This window comes from Camelus dromedarius, chromosome 19, assembly GCF_036321535.1.
Source record: "Camelus dromedarius isolate mCamDro1 chromosome 19, mCamDro1.pat, whole genome shotgun sequence".
NCBI lineage: Eukaryota > Metazoa > Chordata > Mammalia > Artiodactyla > Camelidae > Camelus > Camelus dromedarius.
The window spans coordinates 7,073,471-7,095,673 of record NC_087454.1 but is presented as its reverse complement, the minus strand read 5'-3'; the positions used below and the strand labels follow the sequence as shown (position 1 = coordinate 7,095,673).

Below are 22,203 nucleotides of genomic sequence, written 5' to 3'. Positions count from 1 at the left end.
AATTGTAATAAGAACTTTTTTTGATATAATCCCATTTAATCTGAAATAACAACTCACACAATAGGTATAATTTCTAATTTTTAGATAAGGAAACTAACACTCAAAAAGTTTAAGTAGTGTACTCAAGATCACATAGCAAACGTTGGAGCCAGAATTTAGCCACATCTGGCTGCCTCTAAATTCCATGTTCTCTTCATCCAACTAGACTATCAGTGGTCCTGTTATCACCTAAGAGTATCTGAATAGCCCACAGGGAGCAGTGTTCAAACAGGATCATGACGTGGGGATACTTTGATTCTGACTCTGCAAAGAACCGGGCATCCTATTATAACACCTGTTTGAATTCCACTGCCTCTCATATGACTACCTGGGTGCCTAAGCACAGCCAGGAATTCCTAACTGACCTGGAGAACAACGCCCTGGCCACACCTTGAGGATCAAGGAGTCAGGGAGTGGGATCTGAACACAGTGCATTGCACCATAGAGAAGACGATTGAGAAATCCAGATAATGGCCTCAAGCCATACATTTATGCCTAAGAGTGCATTTCCATTTCCCATCCTGGTTGACCACATGAGCTATTCTGATCATCGCAGCCACTGTGAGCTGAGTTGGTTTTATTAATTCCCCATTATACAGTGCATGTATAAGCTCTGTTTGCTAAGGCAACACAGGATCAGTCATTTCCTCAAAGTTTACAGTAAATGATAAGAAAATGAAAGACCAGAATCTAGTGCCTGGGCTCTGGATCAAGTTACTCAGAGGTCTCAAGGAATTCCCCAAAGTTCAAGGGAAGCAGGAGGGAAAAGTCTCTTCCAACAGACAGCTACAGATTTGATTTTGATCAAGGGTTTGCTCCTTTAGTTTGATTCATTTCAACCTTTGAAGTCTCATTGTGAGCTAGACATTAAGCCACAGAGCAGAAATAAGTGGCCCCATGTCCTGAGTTTAACTAGCTCACGCTACCTTGTGATTATAGAAGTTACATATTTCAACAGATTGCTTTGTCATTTACTACTCTTTGGTGGGTCAGAGTATAATCGCTCATAACATACACATGCTGATTTTTGGTTCTCAATGTCAGAATATATGGTCCAATATGTAATTATAATAGATGATAACTTACATATGCTATAGTGCCAATAAGTGGTATCTAGATCCTTCGGTTTTAATATACTTCACATGACCACTTTCTCCCACGTGGGGGAAAAATACAGAGTTTCTCTCTACCAATCCCACTTTTTAGAATATGATGAAGTTGAATTTTACCCTCAGACCTGTTTGGCTGAGCGGCATTTATTCTCAGGGTGGAAAACTCTGGACTTTTCAGTGGTGATGGTTTCCAATAACTCCAGAAGAAAAAAGGGGAAAGTTAGAGCAACTGAGAAAGAATTAAAAGGAAACAGAACTTTAACTCCAGACGAAAAGACAGGAAGTTCGGGAATTTAGAAAGAGGAAAGAAAGTAAAAGAAAAGATAGACCAAACACTGTTAGGAAAAAAATTTTTAATCTGAATAGCAGGCTGATTTACTATGATGCACCATTTCTTTGCTTATGCACCCAAAATAGGATTCAATTTAGCTTCAAGCAAATGACCTCAAACACCAAAAGCAACAAATGACTCATAGCTTAGAAAATGAGTTGAATGAGCTATAAAAGTGGATCCAAGTTTATTTTTTAGAATTTAATAGAGCAGTTTCATTTTCTTCTAATAACATGACAGAATATATAATGGCATTGTCTAGGGTCTAAGAAAGTACATTTAGAGACATTGTTAATTCTATCTTAACATGGTACTCTCCTCTTGTTTTTTGGGTTTTTTTTAGTTAAATCCGTAGAACATTACAAAAGCCCTCACAAAGTATCTAACCATGATGCTTGAGAAAGAGGAATGAGGTATAATTGTGTTTGATAGCAGAATGAATTATGGAATTAGAGCAGTAAAAATGGTATTAGAGATGGTACTTCTTACCTTAGTACCGTGGTATTTTCCCAGTCTTCGAGAGTTCATTGTCAACATCCCCAGTTGTGGTCCATTGTAATGGTGGTCACAGTTTTAAATGGGCCCTATTTTATTGAGTCTAGGTTTCATTTCTCCACCAGTGCCTTTCTCACTTGACTTTTGGCTCGTAGTCATTCACCACATAAAAATACCAGAACTAATAAGATGATTGGATGAAAATGCAGAATAACAACCATGTAATATGAAATATGCCATAAATGTGGTGTACACATATTATATATTATGGCAAAACCTTGGTAATTGCCTGTCTGGTTTAATTTTCAGCTGAGTAAAGGGAAAAAATTCTGAGGCTGTGCTATCTTTTGCCCTACCATTATTATTATTACAAATATCTGTATTGGTCAGGGAACCACATAAATCCATCACTCCGGTTTTATAGTTTTCAAAGTGCCTAGAATTGGAAACTAACCTAAGGTAAAACATTTACCCAAGCACAGCTTTCCAAAGTTTTCTTACTTTTCTCATCCGAAATGAATTTCAAGTTAACCTTTAAATAATAAGAAACAAGAGTTCCCTATGCAATTGTGGGGTAGCTAAACTCCAGGGTAGGAACTGGGGGCAGGACACAGTGGCGGGTGATGTGAGAACATGGCGGGGACACCATGTTCTCACTCATCCTTGTTAGCAGATGGCTTGAAACACGAATGGTCTTCTTAGATCTTGGAGCCTTGCTGGAGTCCTCCAACCTAAAGTCTGAGGAAAGCTTGCCTTAGAGGGCACTTCAGGCCCCTATCATGGTGAATTAATCTTCAGATTTCTGCAAACGTGTATAGAGAATATGCCAGATGCTAGAGATTCGGGGATAAATAACCCCAAGTCCCCATCTGTGGGTAATTCAGAGTCTAGTGGAGAAGTCTGTAGTAGCTTCCTAGGACTGTCGTTAACAAAATGCCACCAGCGGGGCAGCTTAAACAGCAGAAGTTTATTTTCTCACAGTTTTGGAGTCTAGAAGCCGAGATCAAGGTCTCTGCAGGGTCAGTTCCTTCCAGAGACGGGGAGGGAGACTCTGCTCTGTTCTTTTCTCCCAGCCTCTGGCAGCCTCAGGCACTTCGTGGCTTGTGTGTGTTTTTTTTTTTTTTTTAACTGTTGTTGTTGTTGATATTGTTGATTTTGTTATTCATTCTGCTACTCAATAACTGAATTTTTTTAATTGAACTATAGTCAGTTTACCAATGTTGTGTCAATTTCTGGTGTACAGCATAATAGTTCAGTCATACATATACATACATATATTCGCTTTTCTATTCTTTTTCACTCTAAGTTACTACAAGATATTGAATATAGTTCCCTGTGCTATACAGTATAAACTTGTTATTTATCTGTCTTATATAGTTCCTTGGCATTCTCCCGGTGTCTTCACATCATCTCCCTTTATGTGTATGTGTCTCTGTGTCCAAATGTCCCCTTTTTATAAGGACACCAGTCATACTGGATTAGGACCCAAGCTAATGACCTCATCTTAACTTCTCATCTGCAAAGATCCTATTTCCAAATAAGGTCACATTTGCGGGTACTAGGGGTTAGGACTCTAACATCTTTTGAGGGGACACAATTTAACCCATAAAGAATTGCTGTTCAAATGGGTAAAAATTCTACAGTCTCCGACCCTCCGTTTTGAACTTTATCTCTTCCTGAGATACCGCATGCTGAGCATCTACAACCCAGTTCCATTACAGACTCCTCTGTCACCTCACTGCTCTCGTCTCAACAACTCCAGCAACACTTGAGGCCGCATTCTGACTTGAAAGTTCATACTACACTCCAGGCTGCTCCCTAGTCCACGCCCGGCACATCTCCCCTCGCTCCTTCCCTGCACGCTGACACTGCTTTGGGTCAACGACTTAAATCTCTGCTCCACGTGTTTCACTGAAGAGCGTCTTTCACCCAACAAGCATCCTCTGTGCCTACTGCTCTGGGTTCTACTCCTGGGGCTTGGCACATACTCTTGCCTTCAGTGAGAAACTCAGTCTAGCGAAGGACAGCATAAAGTAAAACACAGAGGAACAGAGGTTTTGGTAGAAGCCACCGTTGGGTGCTAATGGGAGTGTGTAGAATCAGCCCTGAATCCACGCTGGGGGTGAAGGAGAGGCAGGCAGGGAAGGCTTCAGGTAGGAGGGGACACTTGAGCTGAGTCTTGACATACAGTGCAGTAAGATTTATCCAGATAATGATGTAAAAGCAGAAAAGATAGGCAGTGAGGTGGAAAAGGAGACTCGGACAGATGAAAAGATAAAAGGAGAGTATGTAAAAAGATGCTAATTAAATACTACAATTATTAAGTGAATAAAGAGAAAAGAGGGTAGGGTGTTTAGAAGAGTTGAGTGTAAGCAGATTTCCTTTCTACGAGTATAGGTGGCTTGTCTTCCTCCATCAGCAGGGGCTGCTGTCACAAAATACCCCAGACTGTGCGGCTTAAACAATAGACACTTACTTTTCACTGTTCTGGAGGCTGGGAAGTCCAAGATGAAGTTGTTGGCGGGTTTGGAGTCTACTGGGGCTCTCTTCCCAGCTTGCAGGTGGCTGCCTTCTTACTGTGTCTTCACATGATGGAGAAATAGTCTCTTCTTCTTATAAGGGCACTGATCCCATCATGGGGGCCCCCGCCTCGTGACTTCATCTAAACCAAACTACCTCTTAAGGCCCCGGCTCCAAATACTATCACCTTAGGGATTAGGGATTCAACCTATAAATTTGGAGGCGCACAGACATTTAGCTTTTGCTGATATTAAGAGGAGAGAGGAGTGCCTGGTGCAGACGAACTGACTGACAGGTTCTTCCAGCCTGCCCCCAGGGCCCATGGACTTGATCGCTGTATACCACAGGACCGCTCTTTAGTCAATCAAGCCTATGGTCAGTTAGCAGGGCTCTAATAATGGCTCATCACACGGTATATGTATCGACTTTTCCAAGACGGTCTTTCACTATTTAGCCCTACAAACAGAGTTTTCCCCAGAAACCCGTAGGTTTGCCCAGCTCAGGGCTACAGAAGGGTGACACAGCTCTTCCCCAGCCTGGGCGTTAACGATCTCAGCCAGACGGCGGGGTTGTTCGGTTTCCTCCCCAGCCGTCGTGTGATTCGTGGGCTGCTATTGCTCCGCCACTCTGGCCACCGGATGTCATGGGGTCCCCCAGAAGCCTATGATCTGGTGCTAACTTAGGACAGGAAGCCTATGCCATGTAGCCTCCTTCACCCCAGCATGGAACTCCTCATGCCCAGACACCTTAAAATGCAGAGGCAACCTTTAGGTAAGTGTGCAAGTTCCCCAGAGTGTCCAACCATAAGGCTTAAGGAAGATTATATGGGGGCGGAAAATTTTAATTGAGTCTGTAATAAACGAAATATGGTGAGAATATAGATCTCATTGATTATGTAACCATCAGTGTATTTTTTTAAATGAAACTTCAGTGTTCTTTAGTGTAGTTGTCAGGAAGGAAACAGCTGATGTCATTTATTTTTTTTTTAAGGCATCAAGAGTCTTGACTGGGTCTTAAGCTGTAGAAAAATGCCAGTGTACGTGCTGTTTGCCATCTTTTAGTGTAAACTGTGTTAGTGGGAAGAAGGAACTGGTTAGAAAAAGACACAGTGCACACATGAGAATATATGTTTCAAAGAACAAGGTCAATAATGAAGCAATGTGTCTAACCATAATTCGGCTTCTAGGATCCAGATTCTGGGCTACCGAGCAATTGTGTTCCTTTCCTCTGAGTCCTGTCTATTTTTTTCAAACCCACTGCTAGTGGTTTGTGGGCTGAGCTAACTCCCAGTCCTGCACTGGGCATCACCCAGAGGGTCTAAACACACAAATACCCTCGGGGCTTAGCTTCCATCCTGCAGGAGGGAGAAGAGAACTGGTATTTCACAGGTCAGGCTCTGAAATTCCACAGTCTCTGAGCAGGAAGAGGAGATGTTTACAAATTCTGTCTGGTTTGGGGGCTGGGGTGTTTCTCTGAGATGTGTTTGATAAAACCCAAATTCTACATTTGATACAGAAAATAATCACGTGATGTTTTTAATAGGAATGAAATGGATTCCTCTTCTTTCCACATTCAGCTTTGATTATTCATAAGGCTCATTTATAGTGTTGACTCAAACTCTGTCTGGCATTGGAAGGAAGGAAGGGAGGAAGATAGGAAGAAAAAGAATTCATTAGTTAATTAGTTCAGTACTTTGAACTACATTCTTCCTACCTTCTGGGGATACAAAGAACTGTTAAACCCAGGCTTTTCCTACAAAGAACCTACAAGCAGTCTGTGAACCAACGACAGGACAGGACGCTTTGTGTTTTGCTCTTTTTGTTTGGGTGATGGCTGTATCTCCCACACGGAGCTCTGTGTTTATTTAGTGCGTACTAGCTGTTCAGCAAATATTTGTCAAATAAATGAATGAGATCAGCACCCCTTGAGGACAGTGAGTCCTCTCCAAGCCGAGAAGTGAGCAGTCCTGGCTCAGGTGATTGTGAATAAGATGGAATTCCAGCAGTGCTTTCAGGAAGGGGTAGGACTCCGTGCAGTGGGTGGAGGGATGACAGAAGGGAGTTACTCCTTCAGGTAAGGGGACAAAGGTGAGTCAAGCCAGGAGACTGGGAGGCCCAGAGCATTTTCAGGAGGGGAAATAGCTGGAGTGCAAGAGGCCAGGCAGGGGGAGAAGAGCCTGAGAAGCATGACAGCTTAGAGTCAGGGCAGGAGCGAGGGGGCTGGGTGAGGAGGGCATCTGGAATCGCCTCTGAATTGACTCCCAGGTAGTAGAGAGGTGGACCATGGATACACTGGGAGCTGTGGGAGGGAAGGGTACACATACCACGTATCCCAGCGGGGCCCAGTGGAAGCATGCTCTGCTCCTTCCTGCCGTAAATTGAACCTTTAGAAAAAGATAATTTAAAAAAGAAAAAACCCTGACTTCCTATGTACTTTCCAAGTGAGTCATAAGGATTATTATGTTCCTAGTCAATTTTGATGTTAATAGAATAGAATGAATAGATGAATAGAAATGTGGGCAGATCCCAGAGCGCCCCTACTAGGCTGCTTTTAGACATAAATGTACTGGGGGGAGAAACAGCCACCCAGTGTCCCTTCTCCCCGTGGTGGCTGTGTTATGGGATGGAAGACCGCAAGGCACCTCGTAAGCCTGGGTCATTGTATTTTAGGACCTCCCAAGCACAAAGAGGTGTGGTGTGTGTGTGGTGTGTGTATGGGTCTGGAGACGCTGAAAGGGTTTGGGAGGAAAGCAAAAGTGACATGGGGCTTGGGTTATACCAGGTTCCTCCTGAGCAGGCCCTGTGTGTGACAGACTCGATGACAGTTGAACACACGCACAAACACACCACCCAGAAAAATAAGTTAGTCAGGAAAGGGACCAAAGAAACAAAACCCATGAGATTAGGTTTCTCAATAAAATAGTTACAGGAAATTGTTTCTACTCCAGGAGAGAGGAATTTTTTTCTGTAATTAGCTTTCACATCAGTGTTGCAATCATCCTATTCATCTAAATTGGAGCTATCACCACCCCCTGCCTCGGCCACCGCGCTCTGCACCATCTGCGTTTATCTTCTCTTGCTTCCTGTCAGGCTGTGACCCCCCAGGTGGTGGGAACTAATTCAGTTATGTAGAACATTGCTTGGCACAGAGTAGGTGCTCAAAGAATTTTCTGACTGCATGGCATCTGGGAGAGGCTTTGAAGTACAGTCTTCTTGGGGGGTCTCCAGAGTGAGCCACGGAAGGAGGGCTTGCTGATTACACACACAGCACACACGCACGAAAACATCCTCCAAAAACAGCCATTGCTTTTTGAAATCATGTGATCTACTATCAAGATCCAGGAAGAAGCAAGTTTTCTGAGTACGGCCTAACCCACTCCACACTAATACAGGGTAATTCTATTCTGTGGAATTCTTGCTTTACATCGATGTACTGAAAAGTGTCATGTCATCGCCCCGCCTCCTCACCTGCAACTCTGCTCACCCTCAGAGGGACTCCAGGCTGCCCTCTGGACCCCTGACTTCTGCTTAAGAAACCCCCTATCAGTCAGGACAGACCAGTCAGACGGCTGCAGGCAGCCCTACAGAAGCTCTGAAATGCTGCCTTTCTGTCCTCTTGGTCACATCCTTGTCCAAGGGAGGCATCTTGGAGACCTTCCATCAAGAAGAGGGACTGTGAGGATTTATGACCCTCTGGGCAAGAACCACTCCCCTCAGCCCCTGCCTCGTTGGGGGTGGGGAGCAGTGAGGGGAGCAGAGTGAAGGGACTGGTTTATTCCACTCATCCAGTTACGGAATCCAGACTTCCAGTTATAAAAGTGGGATCGCACACACCCGTCCCAGACCTTTACGGCAAGTAGAATGTAGATCACCGTGAAATGCTTAGGGAGTTCTCCAGCCTCTGGAGCTAGAGCCCCTGATTTGGGTAGGTGGGAGAGCGTAGGGGGCCAGGAGGGCAGGCATTCCCAGCATCCCTGCCTGGAGGGTCAGCTGCAGCAGGAGCTGGGAGTGAGCAGAGTCGGTAGGGTCAGGGCTCCCTCCACAGAACTGCTCTGTCCAGGAGTCCAGAGAGAATGAGAGCCTTGCAAAGGCAGTGTGCATGCACGTGGGTGTGTGTGTGTGCCTGTTTGTGTGCACATGTGTACAGGCACACTCATGCATGCACAGATGTGGTTTTTAAAAAAATATTTTTGTTTTTTGGGCAGGAGGTAATCAGGTTATTTATTTATTTATTTAGATGGAGGTACTGGGGACTGAACCCAGGACCTCATGAATGCTAAGCGCGCACTCTACCACTGAGCTATGCCCTCCCCCCACTGCACATATGTGTTTTAATAGATATCTTTATTTGCATGCCCTGTCTCTGAAATCCTTTCACCTCCCTTTTCTTAATCTGAAAAATCCACCCTGCGTATTAGTAATAATAACAACATCTCGCAGGCGTAAAAGTGCAGACAACCCAGAAGTGGCTTTTCACATCTCTGTCTCATTTATCACATTATATCATTAGCTCTCATTTGAAGTGCTCCTACCTCTACCCACTCCGGGAGCTTTCAGAAATGCTTATCAGTTTAATGTTGCATTTTTGCAATGCCACTTATTTAAAATGACTGGTAAAGTGTTCTTTCTGTGCTTTGAGAAGCAGATAAGATTTCATGCACTCAACACTTACTGTCAGAGGTATGCCTCCTCCGTGAGGGCCTGGGGAGGAGAAGCAGGAATGCCCCAGAATCTCTTCTTTCCAAAGATGAGGGGTCGGGCTGTGAGTCAGCTGATGCCACCCTAACTCTGCTATTTTAGCACCAGGGCTGGGAAGGAGCTAGTCAACGGGAGTTAGGAATAACCCCTGCCCCAGCCTTGGTAACTACCCCTGCCCCAGCCCCACCAGAGGGGGCTGAGCCAGATGTTGCCCCTTCTGTCTGTTGAAAGCCACATGCTGTGGGGTATTATGAGCCGCTCCCCTTCTCAGCAGCTGTCCTCACTGGGCTGGGGTATGAAGCCAGCCTCTGGCCCCCGTGTGTGGAACAAGGTATTCTTGAAGACTGTGTTGAGATTTGCCAGAAAACACCTAAATGTTTTCTGCTGCCCTAGAGCCCCTAGGACTGGGGGCAGGCCCAGGTCTCTGCCCCATCCTTGAAGAAATGTGACTTTGCCCTGAGGCTTAAACCTCTGTGGTTGAAATGAGGGTTCTGAGTTCTATTAACTTTCTGAGTTGGAAACCACTGGAACAGTAGTTTATTTTTTCCCAAATAGCCACCCTCTGTTGAGTGCTTACTGCAGGCCAGGTCCTGGGCTTGGCTGAGCGTTTTATATCGTCTAATCCTCAATCAACCTGTAAGGTAGATATTATTGCTCCATTTCATACCTGAAATGCCTGAAGGCTAAAGAATTTGCTCAAGATCTCACAGCTCACAAACTGTAGTGCTGCTATGATCTCAGTCTAGGTTTCTCTAACTCCACTTAACCATCTGAAGGAAGGCACATTGCCCTAGGGAACCAGCGCCACTGGGAACAATAAACCAAGGTAACTGAGACAGAAAGAGCTGGGGGTGGGGCAGTGCCACTTACTGCTTACGTAGGAGATGACACATTCCTGATGCTCAGACACAAAAATACTTCCCATTATGTCAAGAACCATTTCTAAATTCCTGGAACCTGTCCTGTCCAGCTGTGATGACAGCATGTTGGCTCCCCAGCCAGTATAAGAGGAATCCCTGCCAAATAGGTACATTTCAGCTCATTGGACTTTGGGTCAGGATGGAAATGTTACAGCACAGATGGACTGAATGACACGGGTAAGATTCAGTCCCATCCTGGCCTCACCCCTCACTGCCCTGATTGGGAACTAATTCCCTCCCCCTCTTTCTTCACAAGGACTTTTTGAAAACCGACCCCCCACGAAACAAATCTGGAAACTATTTGGAGATTCCAAAGAGAAAAAGGCTATGTACCAATATGATTACCGGCATTGTTCTCATTAAATACGACATGATTGGGAATTACTGGGGAAAGGAGATTCAAAAGATGTGACAAATTAGCATGTCTGAAGATTGGCTGTAAAATCAGGAGGCTGATGAACTAGCAATGTTTCTAAGCTGTAAAAATAAACAGTTTTATAAAGGGGTATGATTTAGAGATCTTGAGAGAAGGTAGTCCCTTGCTTTAGAAAACAAGTGATTTAATAATGTAACCATGTACTCTGAAAGGCTTACTTGCCCTAGAAGTAGCAAGATTTGTTAATACCTGGGTCGGAGACAAGTTCTTGCATCTGAAGAGATCTATCTAGCTGCCTGGGATACCTGGGATGTCAGACTAAACAGCCTGTCCAAATCATCGTTAGAGCACTCAAAAAACCAAATATCCTTTGTCTAAGGGGAATTGAAAATTAATCATAACTGAAAAAAATCCATATAAACCTATGAACTATCACTTCTGACTCCATTCTGATTCTTATCAATACCTTCAAATGTTTTTTGGTAGTAAATTGAGTTTAAAGTCAATTAAATTAACTTCTTAATTTACGCATTAGGTATTTAAATTTTCTCATGTTGTGTCGTCAGAAGAAATGAAAACTCTGATTTATCAGAAACCAGTTTTTCAAGACTGAAAGCCTAAATGGCCTTATTTCTATTGTAAATTTGTACACATAAGACTTTTCACTATCTTTTCCCTCAGTTTAGAGAAAGAAGCAAAGGAGAGTTCTCCAAACATACTAGCATTGTCATGACAGGTAGAACATACAGGACGGTATAGCTTTTGAGGCCATTTAATTTTGGCCTCTGTGCATCTTAATTACTCAATAAAATTCTTGGACCAAAAACTTTTTAAAAGTCCAAAGTGGTGGTAATTAAACTTACAATCACTTTATAGATACTATAAATCTTCATCATCCAATATGGGGCCACTAACCATATGGGGCTGCTGAGCATTTGAATCGTGGCTCCTCTGAATTGAGATGTGTTGTAAGTATAAAATATACACTAAATTTCAAAGAATTAGTATAAAAAATAAACTATCTTATTAATAATTTTATACTGATTTTATTTTTAAATGATAATATGCTGGATATATTCGGTTAACTAAAATATGAAAGTTAATTTTACCTATTTAAAAAATGTTTTTCGTATAGCTGCTAGAAAATTTAAAAATATATGTGTGGCTTGTATTTTACTGGACAATACTGCTCTGAAATTTAAGAAAGCATTAAGAAAGTGTTTATTTCAGTTGGACTCAAAGTATTTTTCAAGCAATTTGCAAATTGTATTTAAGCAAGAATCAGCCTAAGGCAGCACTGAGATTATATTAGTAAGTACATGCTTTGTACACCCACTCTTCCCACTTCAAGTAAGCACAATGACAGGCAAAGTATAAATAAGGATATAAGCAGGTTCAAAACACAGTAAGCGCCTACATGGACCAGGTACACAGACCAAAGCAAGTCAATCAGTAGCTTTTGGTACAAAGATCTGGTTCTGCTTCTGGGGCAGGAAGCAAGCGAAGACATCTGGGAGTTTCGCTCGTCTGAGTTTACGGTAACTAAAATTACTGTGTGTGAAGTGGCAACAGGACTCAAGCTGGAAACTGGGCAGGAACTCGCCCTTATTGAAAATAATAATAATAGTAAGAGTAGGAGTAGTAATATAAAGGCTGAGAAAACCTCTGCTAATCGTTGCCTGGGAATATTGCCTCTGAATTGGTAGAAGATAAAAACAACCTCATCTCCAGGACCTGAAAGGAGCTAACTGCTGGCTCTATGACCAGACTGCCATAAACGTTAATCCTTGAGGCCATAATCCTTAAGGTATGTGAGCTCCAGACCAGTAACATAAGACTTGTTTGGTCGACAAGCCCCAAGAAGCCAGATGGAGGCAATCATAAAAATGACTAGAGAGAGAGGGATATGCAGAGAAGGAAAAAACCAAAAAGAAAAAATTAATTCCGTCTCAGAATGAGCCTAGAAACCATGATACCCAAAACAAAGTAACGCTAAGACAGAGAGCCAATATAAATCACCAAGAAGAATACACGTTAGCCAAGCAAAATTAAAGTACAAGAATAACCCGACAGAGACCCTTGGGGTGATAATAAGTGAAAAAATTTAACAACCACTAAAAATAGAACAGAATTGGCAAGCAAAAGCAAGAATAAATTAAATAAAATAGGTATATCTAAAAGAAACAGTGTAAAAAATTTAGACATGAAAACCATATTTGTTGAAAAAAGTTTTGATAGCAGCTAGACAGTACAGAACGAGGGAGCTGGAAGATAGCCCTGAGGATTTTACTAGACTGCATCACAAAAAGACAGAGAAAGAAAAACATGACAGAAAGTTAAAGATTTTAGAGGATAAATGGAAATACCTAATTTATTTATTTAACAGAATTTTCCAGAAAGGTAAAAAAGCAACATTTGAAGAGGTATTTGCTAATGTTTTTCTGGAACTGAAAAAATACACCCTCAGAGTAAAAATTAAGTCTAAGGACCCAGAGGGATAAATAAATATTAATTACCACAAGGTAACACATATAATGAGACTGCAAATCATACAGAACAAAGGGAGGGGGAAAATCTTTTTAAAAAGATTGAAAAGAAGTTAAAAAGTGTAAAAAGACAGAGTACTTACAAAGGACTGACAAACTGACAGCAACAGTAGATACTAGGAGATAAAAGAGTAATATCCTCAAAACGCTAAGTGAAATTATTTCAGTCTAAACTTTCATACCCCGACAAACTATCGTTTTTTAAAAAAGGAAGAGAAATAAAGGTGCTATTAGATTTATAAAGAGCAAGAGAGTTTACCATCAGCTGATGGTCAGGAGTGTAAATATTAAAGGATGTATTTAAGTTTAAAAAACTGGACCCAGAGAGAGGGCATGGGATACAAGAAAATAATGGTAAATGCATTATTAACAAAACATGTCGATTAATTTAATATAGTATCAACTATTTAAAAAGCTATGTTAGCAATTTGGGAGAAAACTCTGAAAACTCCAGGAAGCGGTTGTTTAATAAGTAGTTAAATATGCCCGGGGAGCATGTAACCTTCCAAAGTTTCTTGAATAAATTTAGACTTTGGAAAAAATATTATAGTCCAAGGTTGGATATGGTAATTAAAATAATAGAAATAATAAAATTAACATAATAGAAATGCTTCCAAACCACAGAGAGAAAAGACATGTGGACAATATTTTAAAAATATCAGCAACAGGGCAGAGGATGGGAAGGGACAGACTGGGATTTCAAAATTGTAGAACAGATAAACAAGATTATACCGTATAGCACAGGGAAATGTATACAAGACCTTATGGTAGCTCATAGAGAAAAAAAATGTGACAATGAATATATATATGTTCATGTATAACTGAAAAATTGTGCTCTACACTGGAATTTGACACAACATTGTAAAATGATTATAAATGAATAAAAAATGTTAAAAAAAAATCAGCAACAATAACAAAAGCAAAACACAACAACCTTATCCAAAAAAAGCATGGAAGTATATATATATTTTTAAATCCAATAAAAATAAGTAGTAAAAAAATCAGGTAGTAGAAATAAGTGCAAATATATCAGTGATTTTAACTGAAAACAGAATAAACTTTCCTGCTAAATGACAGAGATTAACAGATTGAATTTTTTTTAACCCAGCTATTTGTGGTTTATAAAAAATGCTAAACAAAATCGAAAACGCAATCACAGAGAAAGGTTGAAAGTTGTAGGAAAAGTGGGATCATTCAATTAATAACCAAAGAAATTTTGTGTAACTATCAATATTAGACAAAATAGAATTTCAGGAATAACACATTAATAATAATAAATATGGGCCCTACATAATAATAACAATAAACCCATCAAGCAATAGTAAACACAAACATGTTTTTTGTTTGTTTCTTCTTGTTTTGGTGGGAGAGGGTAATTAGATTTAATTATTTATTTAATTAATGGAGGTACTAGGGATTGAACCCAGGACCTTGTGCATGCCAGGCATGCTCTTTATCACTGAGCTATACCCTGCCCCTACAAACACATATTTAAAAAACACATGTGCTTCTAAGTAAGTCATAGGAAAAACAAATCACAGTAGACATTGCAGAATGTTCATATATTTTATGTATTTGGAAGCTATAATTTTAGCGACATAGAAACGTATGACAATTACAAAATATTTACAACAGAATAAATGTATTACTTTAAAGATTGTTAGATGTAGCTAAAATGTTTTTAATGTATAACTTTAAGTAAACTAATTAAAAATTGAAAATGAATAAACTTGCAACTTAATAAGCTAGAAAAAAAGAGCAAACCTAAAGAAATTAAAAAGGAGGAAAAAAAGCAGAAATTAAAAATATACTGAAAACAAAGACTCAAAATGATGAGAAGAATCAATGCCTGTTTCTTAAACAGCTTTACTAAAATATAATTCCCATACCATGGAGTTCACTCACTCAAAGTGAACAATTCAGTGTTTTCAGTATTTTCACACAGTTGTGCCACCATCACCACAATCTAATTTTAGAATATTTTCATCACCCTAAAATGAAACCCTCCTCCGCTTAGCAGTTACTAGGCAATCAGCCACTACCTGGTGGTCATCAGACAACCACTGATCTGCTTTCTTTTTCTCTGCAATGTAGTAATCAAAAAACTTTCCACAATGAAAAGCTCGGGTCCGGTGGCATCACTGATATGTTCTACCAAATGTTTAAAGAAGAGTACCTATCCTTCATAAACCTTCCCCCCAAATAAAAGATAAGGGAACACTTTCCAGCTCACGGTACTAAAGCCAGAATTACCCTGATAGCAACACAGAGACATCACAAGAAAAGAAAACTCTGTGTGCAAACTCTACAACTTGACAGGGATCATCGCTCCACGTCGAAATTCCAATCTGTAACTGGCAGCAAGAAAGTGAGCCATGAAAATTGCGTGAGAGACACAAATGCTTCAGAGCTCTGAAAAGAAGTCACTGTGATTTGCCCACATTGACAGAGATTGGAGATGCCCGCAGAGCGGGCCTCCAGAGATGAGAGCTGGCCTTGGGTTCCAGGGCAATGTGTACCCCATTCCTAGTTACAGAAGAGTTTGGCATCTCCTCCTTTTGAAGGAATTGTGCTCGTTTCATGACTGAGAACAAGGCCAGCCCATGCACAGCTGTTGAATTAAGCAAAGTCAGGATTTATTCCTTTCCACCCTCAGCAAATCTTTCCTCATTACCACCCAATATCACTAAGTAACCCAGCTTTCCTCTCCACTCTAAGTCACAGCCTCTCAGAATCTTCATTCACATTAAAGTTGAAATGAATAATAATAATATAAAAATGTTTCAATTAGACTATGTGCATTTTAGCAGAGATTTGAGCTTACACTCAAAAACTAGAAATTGATAACTTCAGTCATCAGAAAGTATAGGGAATAATTTAAGGGGCAAGAGCATGTGAGTCCAGAAGGCTCTGGATTTTCCTAGCCCCTAAAAGCAATACATATGCTAAGGATCTACTTTAACTCTGATGTCCACTTCTAGGCTGCTACAAACACAAAGAAGGAAGCACTGTAAGTATGCCTGTTTGCATAGAGTTCCTGATATTTGTCTAGGACATACACAGTAGAGGTTCTGTAAAAAAGTAAACAGACACTAAGGAAACATATCTATATCCATGTTTTGCTTTCTAGAAGTAAATGTCTTTTCTTCCAATGACATATATGGCCAAGATTGTTGAAAACCTCTGTAGCTGCAACCTCAGAAATAATAAATGACTTTAAAACTCATTAATTTCAATAACATGGGACCATCAAGCAGACCTTTAAATCCTTTAATGATTTAGAAGATGTTTCTAGTATCTGATAACCAGTCACTTTGAATCATGAGTATTTGGTCCCATAATCACTGGGGAATGTGTGGCCAGGCCTCAGAAAGCCCTATTTCCCTCTTTTACCTCTGAGATTAAGAGCATCCAAAAGACAGGCATTGTGTTTGCTCTGGGACCATGCAGTCCCTTAATTCCCATTGGCACCATCTGGACTAATTCCATTTTAAGACCAAGTAGGTGAGGTCTTCTAATCACTGGCCCATCTCTTATCACAGCGTCAGATCTCTGTAACTACCAGTGGCTTAATCCTTCCCTTGCAATGCCATATAAAGTGTTAGTCCTCAGCTTTTTCGTTAGAAATCTGATGAATCATAAGGGTGAGCTCATGGGTTAAAAACAGGGACAATGAAAATACTAAATGAATGGTGGAAAGAACTTACATTTCTATCAATGTCTTTAGGTTACAAAAGTAGGGCATATAAAAAAAAAGAGGAGGGCTCATATGAAGACAAACATGAAGATGGAAGCAGAAAAAAGGAAATTTCAATTGAGAAATGCTTCCAAGAGACGGCACTGGGAGACGGCTCATTTTATTTTATTGTGTAATAAAAAGGAAAAATGGAGATTTTTTTTTTTTTCTTGCAGGATCAAGCCAAAGGAGTTTTTAGCATGTGTTATGAACTCATTCACAGAGGCACCAACATATTTTAGGGCAAAGTTGTCTAAAAATAACTTGCTTCATCAGTTCTGGGACATTTTTTCAGTCATTTGCCAAGAATCCAATTAATGTGTTTTTTTTTTCTTTCAGGCAATTTTATGCGGCTTTTGTATCTCATATTCTTCTGTAAAGAAAATTCATACACCCAAGTGGATGTGAATAATATGATATGTGAGTAGCTAAGATGCTAAGGCTCATAATACAATTACTTGATTCCCTCTGGCCCAGGACATTTATAAAGAGCAATTAACTCAGTTAAGCTACCCTTAAAGCTCCCTTCCTCTCTATCCCCAGGTTCCATCATATTTCACTTGTGCAGAGAGCTGGCACTCAGACTCTGCCTCTATGAAGCTGGCAGGGAGCGGGCAAGTGAAAAAAGACTAGGAAATAGAAGCCAGCCAGGGACGCTCAGCCTTGCTCGGAGCTTACGCAGGTAACTATATGGAAATATTTAAGTCTAAAGGATGTTGCTGGCCTATCTTCCTGGAGCATCCTTAACAATAGTCATGTCAAATATATTAAGGAATAGGATGCACATGAACTTGTAAGGTAAAACACAGCAGACTTCTGAAACATTTCGTAATTGTTTTCTTTCTACGTAGACCACTTCAGGCTGAACCTCCAGCCTCCTGGAAGCCTCTCACCACACAATGTAAAGCATAATTTCAGGAAACCGCTGTGATGGGCTACTCATTTGGGGGCGTACTGCTATCAGTCTAACAAAACATTCAAGACCGATCATTAGCTGTTGATTTTACTGTTGGAGCAAATTTTAAAGATAATCTGGCCTAACATTATTTTAAAGATGAAATTGAGAGCAAAGATAAAAGGTAGAGAAAGGTCTTCAATGGGTTTTCCTTTCTTCCTAGCAGAATTCAGGACTAAAATTTTCCATAAGCTGAGTTACTGACCACTCTTTAAACACACCATGTGTGTTGGTTTACAGTCTCCTTTTGCATGCAATACCTTCTTCCTTTGGAAAAGTTTTACTTCCTCTTTAAGACCCAGCTCAACATTATCTCCTTGGGGAAACCTTTTCCTACTAACCCAAGCAGAGTTACCTGCTTTCTCCTCTGTGCTCTAATAGATCTTTAAATATAATTTTGTTTTAGTGCCTCTCATCTTTAAAAAAAAAAAAAGGTAAACAATATCCCTCTCTGATCTTCTCTAGTGATGTCCCACCCATTTCCTCCCCTTTGCAGCTATGATTCTCAAAAGAACTGTTTCAGGCTTTTCTTCCTCACCTCTGTTTCCTCCTCAGTCCACTGCAGCTGGTTTCTGGCCCCTCCATTTCACTGAGCTTATTCTTGGTAAAGGCACCAGTGACCTCTATGCTGCCCAATCCCACGGCTGCTTTTCACTTCTTACCATACTTGTCCTCCTGGGACATTCTACATAGTTGATCACCACCTCTTTTAAACACCCTTGGCCTCTGGGATACCACCGTCTACTGGTTGCCTCTGATGACTTGGGGCGTGTCTCTCAGCCTCCTTGGGAGTTCATCCAACTCTTTGTCTTCAGTGTTAGAGTTCCTCAGAGCTTAGACGTCAGTACTCTTCTCTCTCTTTCCTTTCTTTCTTGGTGAACCTGTCCACTTCCTGACTTCAAATTCTGTAAAGTCTCAACAAAATGTCTTCAGGCAAGATGTCACCTTACGAGTTCTAGCTTGTCAATCCAACCGTTTACTTACATCGCTAGCACTGTCATGATTATAAGTGATAAAATCCCACCCACGACTAGCTTCAGATAAAACAGAAAGAGAGACAGATAGACAAAGAAACAGAAAGAGAGAGAGAGAGAAAACTAGAGAGAGATTAGCAGATAGATACAGACTCTTAACTCATGTAACCAAACCAGGGGCAGAAGCAAGAGGACTCCATTACTCTCAGGACTCTTTCTCTCTGACTCCTCTCTCTCTGCATGTTATCGTCATTCTTTTAAACCCACATAATCCCCTTCGAGGGGACATAATCATTAACAGCTCTGAACATAAACCCTCACAGCTCTACAACCAGAGTGTAAAAAATCCCTCTTCTCTCCACTCAGACTGAGAGAAGGAACTTGATTGGTCCATTGAGGCTCACATAATTTTCTATGAATCAGTCACTGTAGCCTGGGAGTCAAGATATTGTGATTGATTTAGATTGGGTCACATGCACACTTCATAGTTACTAGAGGAATAACGTTGGGCCAGGCAGTCACACAATGTGTATCAGTTAAACTATTCAACATTTCCATGTGGATCGCTCACAAGTGTCTCAAGGTGATAGTATCCAAAATCTAACTAGTAATGTTCCTCCAAAAACCATGATTCTCCTCCAGTATTTTCAGTCTCAGAAAATGACACCCACATTTATGGGATTGATAGGAAGTGTGTTTGACAATCCCTCTTCTTTACTGTCACCACCACCCCACCCACAATCCAATGATCATGGCCTGTTGATTCTACAGACAAGATATATTTTGGATCCATCCACTTTTTTCTGTCTCCAGTGTCACCCTCCTAGTTCAAGTCAATGTCATCTCATACCTAGATTACTGCAGTAGCACCCTAATTGGTCTCCTACTGTCCATTTTGATATCCCATTCTATATCTCAAAGCAGGGTGAGTTTCTAAAAATTAAAACTCACCATACCTTGCTCTTGCTTAAAATCTTAGAAAAGCTTCTCACTGCTCTTGAGATAAGCCCTGACTCCTTAACTTGCCATCCACACCCTGCTGATCCAATCTCTGCTTTCTTTCTAGCCTTGTTTCTTTCCACTCTCCCCTTGCCCCTACTCAAAGTGTTTCAGCCATATCAGTCTTACAGTTTTTCAAAAGTAATTTGAGCTTTATTGAGCTACAGGGCTTTCTTATGATCCAGGTATCATGTTTTATGTTTTGGTATCATGTTTTTATGTTTTATGCCAGGTAGCATGTTTTATGCTCTCTAGACCCTACAATTCTTCACATTATGTATCACAACTCTGATACTTATTTGTGTAAAATTTTAACCGTAAAGTTCATAAGGTTAAGACTGCATCTGTCTTGTTTGACATAGTACACGTAGCACTTAGGACATATTCAATCAATATTTATTGAATGAATGGTCATCCTACTTTATCAAGATTCTTTATATATCTGTCTTTTCAGTCAAGATATGAATTCATTCTTTTATTTCACAAATATTTATTGAGTTCTTGCCTTATGCTAAGGAGTTAAGTGTTTGGGATAGAATCATGAAGAAGATAGTTGGGGTTCTTGCCTTTGAAAATTTAGTCTTTTTACTCTGCAGAAACTGTGTTTTTCCTTTCTGTACCTCAATTCCTGGCAGATACCAGCTATGTCATGCTTGCTGAATAAATGAATGAATTAATTGATGGATACTCTGAAGTTGATCATCAGCTATTCCCTTTCTTGTCACTGTTCCTAATTCTGTGTGTTTGGAATGACCAAAACGCTGATGGCAGAGAAAAATGGGCTACAAGCCACAGGTTTTCTTGCTGGCAGTGACCAGGACCAAACATAACAATCGCGGTAGAAGTGAGATAAGGTCCAAGATGGGATATTAGCACAAGGGAGGAAGGAAGGTTCTAGATACATGGCATCTGGGAGCCCTGGGGCAAAAGGATGGGAGAAAAATTACAATGTCAATGGAGTAAGGAAGGAAAAAGGCCAATGCCCATTTTTCACTGAAGTTTCTTATTTAACGTTTGTCTCCTACTCTGTGTTGTGAGCTCTGTGGCAATAGGAACAATGTCTCGGTTATCAGATCATCCCCAGTGCCAATCAAAGCAGCCATGCTTACTCGATGACCGAATGATTGAATGCTCTGGTAGAGTAGGCTCAATGCCTCAGAATCACAGGTCCAAGAAGATACTGAGGCCAGGACACTTGTTCCTACATCTCACATCACCCAGCGAACACTTCTGGTAGTTGGTTCTGGAGCTTGCCCTCTCCAAAGAAGCAGGAAACCCTTGAGCGGAAGTTCTTACACATGGCCGTTCCAGCCTGTCTCCAGCCCAAGACAGCCCAAAGCCATAGTCAGGAAACAAATGGATCCTTTATCACGGAGTTGATAGCTGAAAATTCTCAGAAGGAAAAAAAAAAACTACTCTCTTTAGTAGTTAGAGATAAAAAGTCCCAAAATGCATTTATGCCTGAAAGGTATAGATAGCATTAGTATGAAAGAGTAAATTATACTGTATAATTTTTTTCAGGAAAGAGATAGTGGTGGTCGTGGCGTTTACAATATAGGACAGCTTATAGGTAACTTAGGTGAAGAGAGGATGCCTTTAAGGAGAAAACAGAGGCAAAAATTAAGGAACCCGAAGACCTCAGACATAAACTTAGGGGGAAATTATACCCAGAGTAGGTGCAATTTTGTGCCTTTCCTGTCTCATTAAAAGGTGATACCCCATAATGGCTAAACAGGTGATCTCAAGAATCTGGTGGCCTGAGTTTGAATCACTTAGAGTCACAAGTCACTTAGAATCTCTAGGGTTCAGTTATTTTATCTGGAAATGAGTATATGAATGAGAACCATCACTTAAGGTGCCGAGAGTGCTGAATGACGGAATTCCTGTAGAGCCCCTGGCATGTGTCACATGCTCGATAAACACTGGTTATTACTAATACTCAGATAAACGACCTCACAGGAGGTGTGTTCACCATTTGGGCTGATCTCTGATACTGGAGATTCTGAGGAGAACCAGAGGAAAATTAGGAGCCTCTGAGAGAACCTTCGAGAGATGTGTCCAAGCAGACCTGGGCACACGGCTGGCACTCAGTGAGTGATGACTTTCCTTCCTTCCACTTCCGCCATGCCCCGGTTTCTGTGAAATCGAATGTCAAGTGCACAGTACTCCCTGCTCTGCCTTATCACTCCCCTGTGTCCGTGAAACCCTTTCCGGTTTGGAGATGGCTGAACCCAGCCCAGCAGCAACGCGAAGGGAAAGTGGTCAAAATGCAGATCAGAGGTTCCCTTTTAAAGAAATGCATGTTTGGGGGAGGGGGGGAAATAAGTTTGTTTGTTTGTTTGTTTATTATTTTTAGTGGAGGTACTGGGGACTGAACCCAGGACCTCATGCATGCTAGGCATGCAGTCTACCACTGAGCTATACCCTCCCTGCAAGAGATGCATATTTTAAGGTAACCATCCAGGTGCACAGTTTACATGAGAATCTAATCAAGCACAGATAA

The 22,203-nt window shown here is 41.0% G+C and overlaps 1 protein-coding gene across 1 annotated transcript in view; it reads left to right on the top strand.

Moving 5' to 3' along the window:
- The window catches only part of NEDD9 (neural precursor cell expressed, developmentally down-regulated 9), a 264,118-nt gene that overhangs the window by 59,439 nt on the left and 182,476 nt on the right, over positions 1 to 22,203 (top strand). The window contains exons 4-5 of the mRNA XM_010995812.3: positions 17,112 to 17,192; positions 17,316 to 17,454. The gene's annotated coding sequence lies outside the window, so the exon portion shown is untranslated. The remainder of the gene's footprint in view (positions 1 to 17,111; positions 17,193 to 17,315; positions 17,455 to 22,203) is intronic.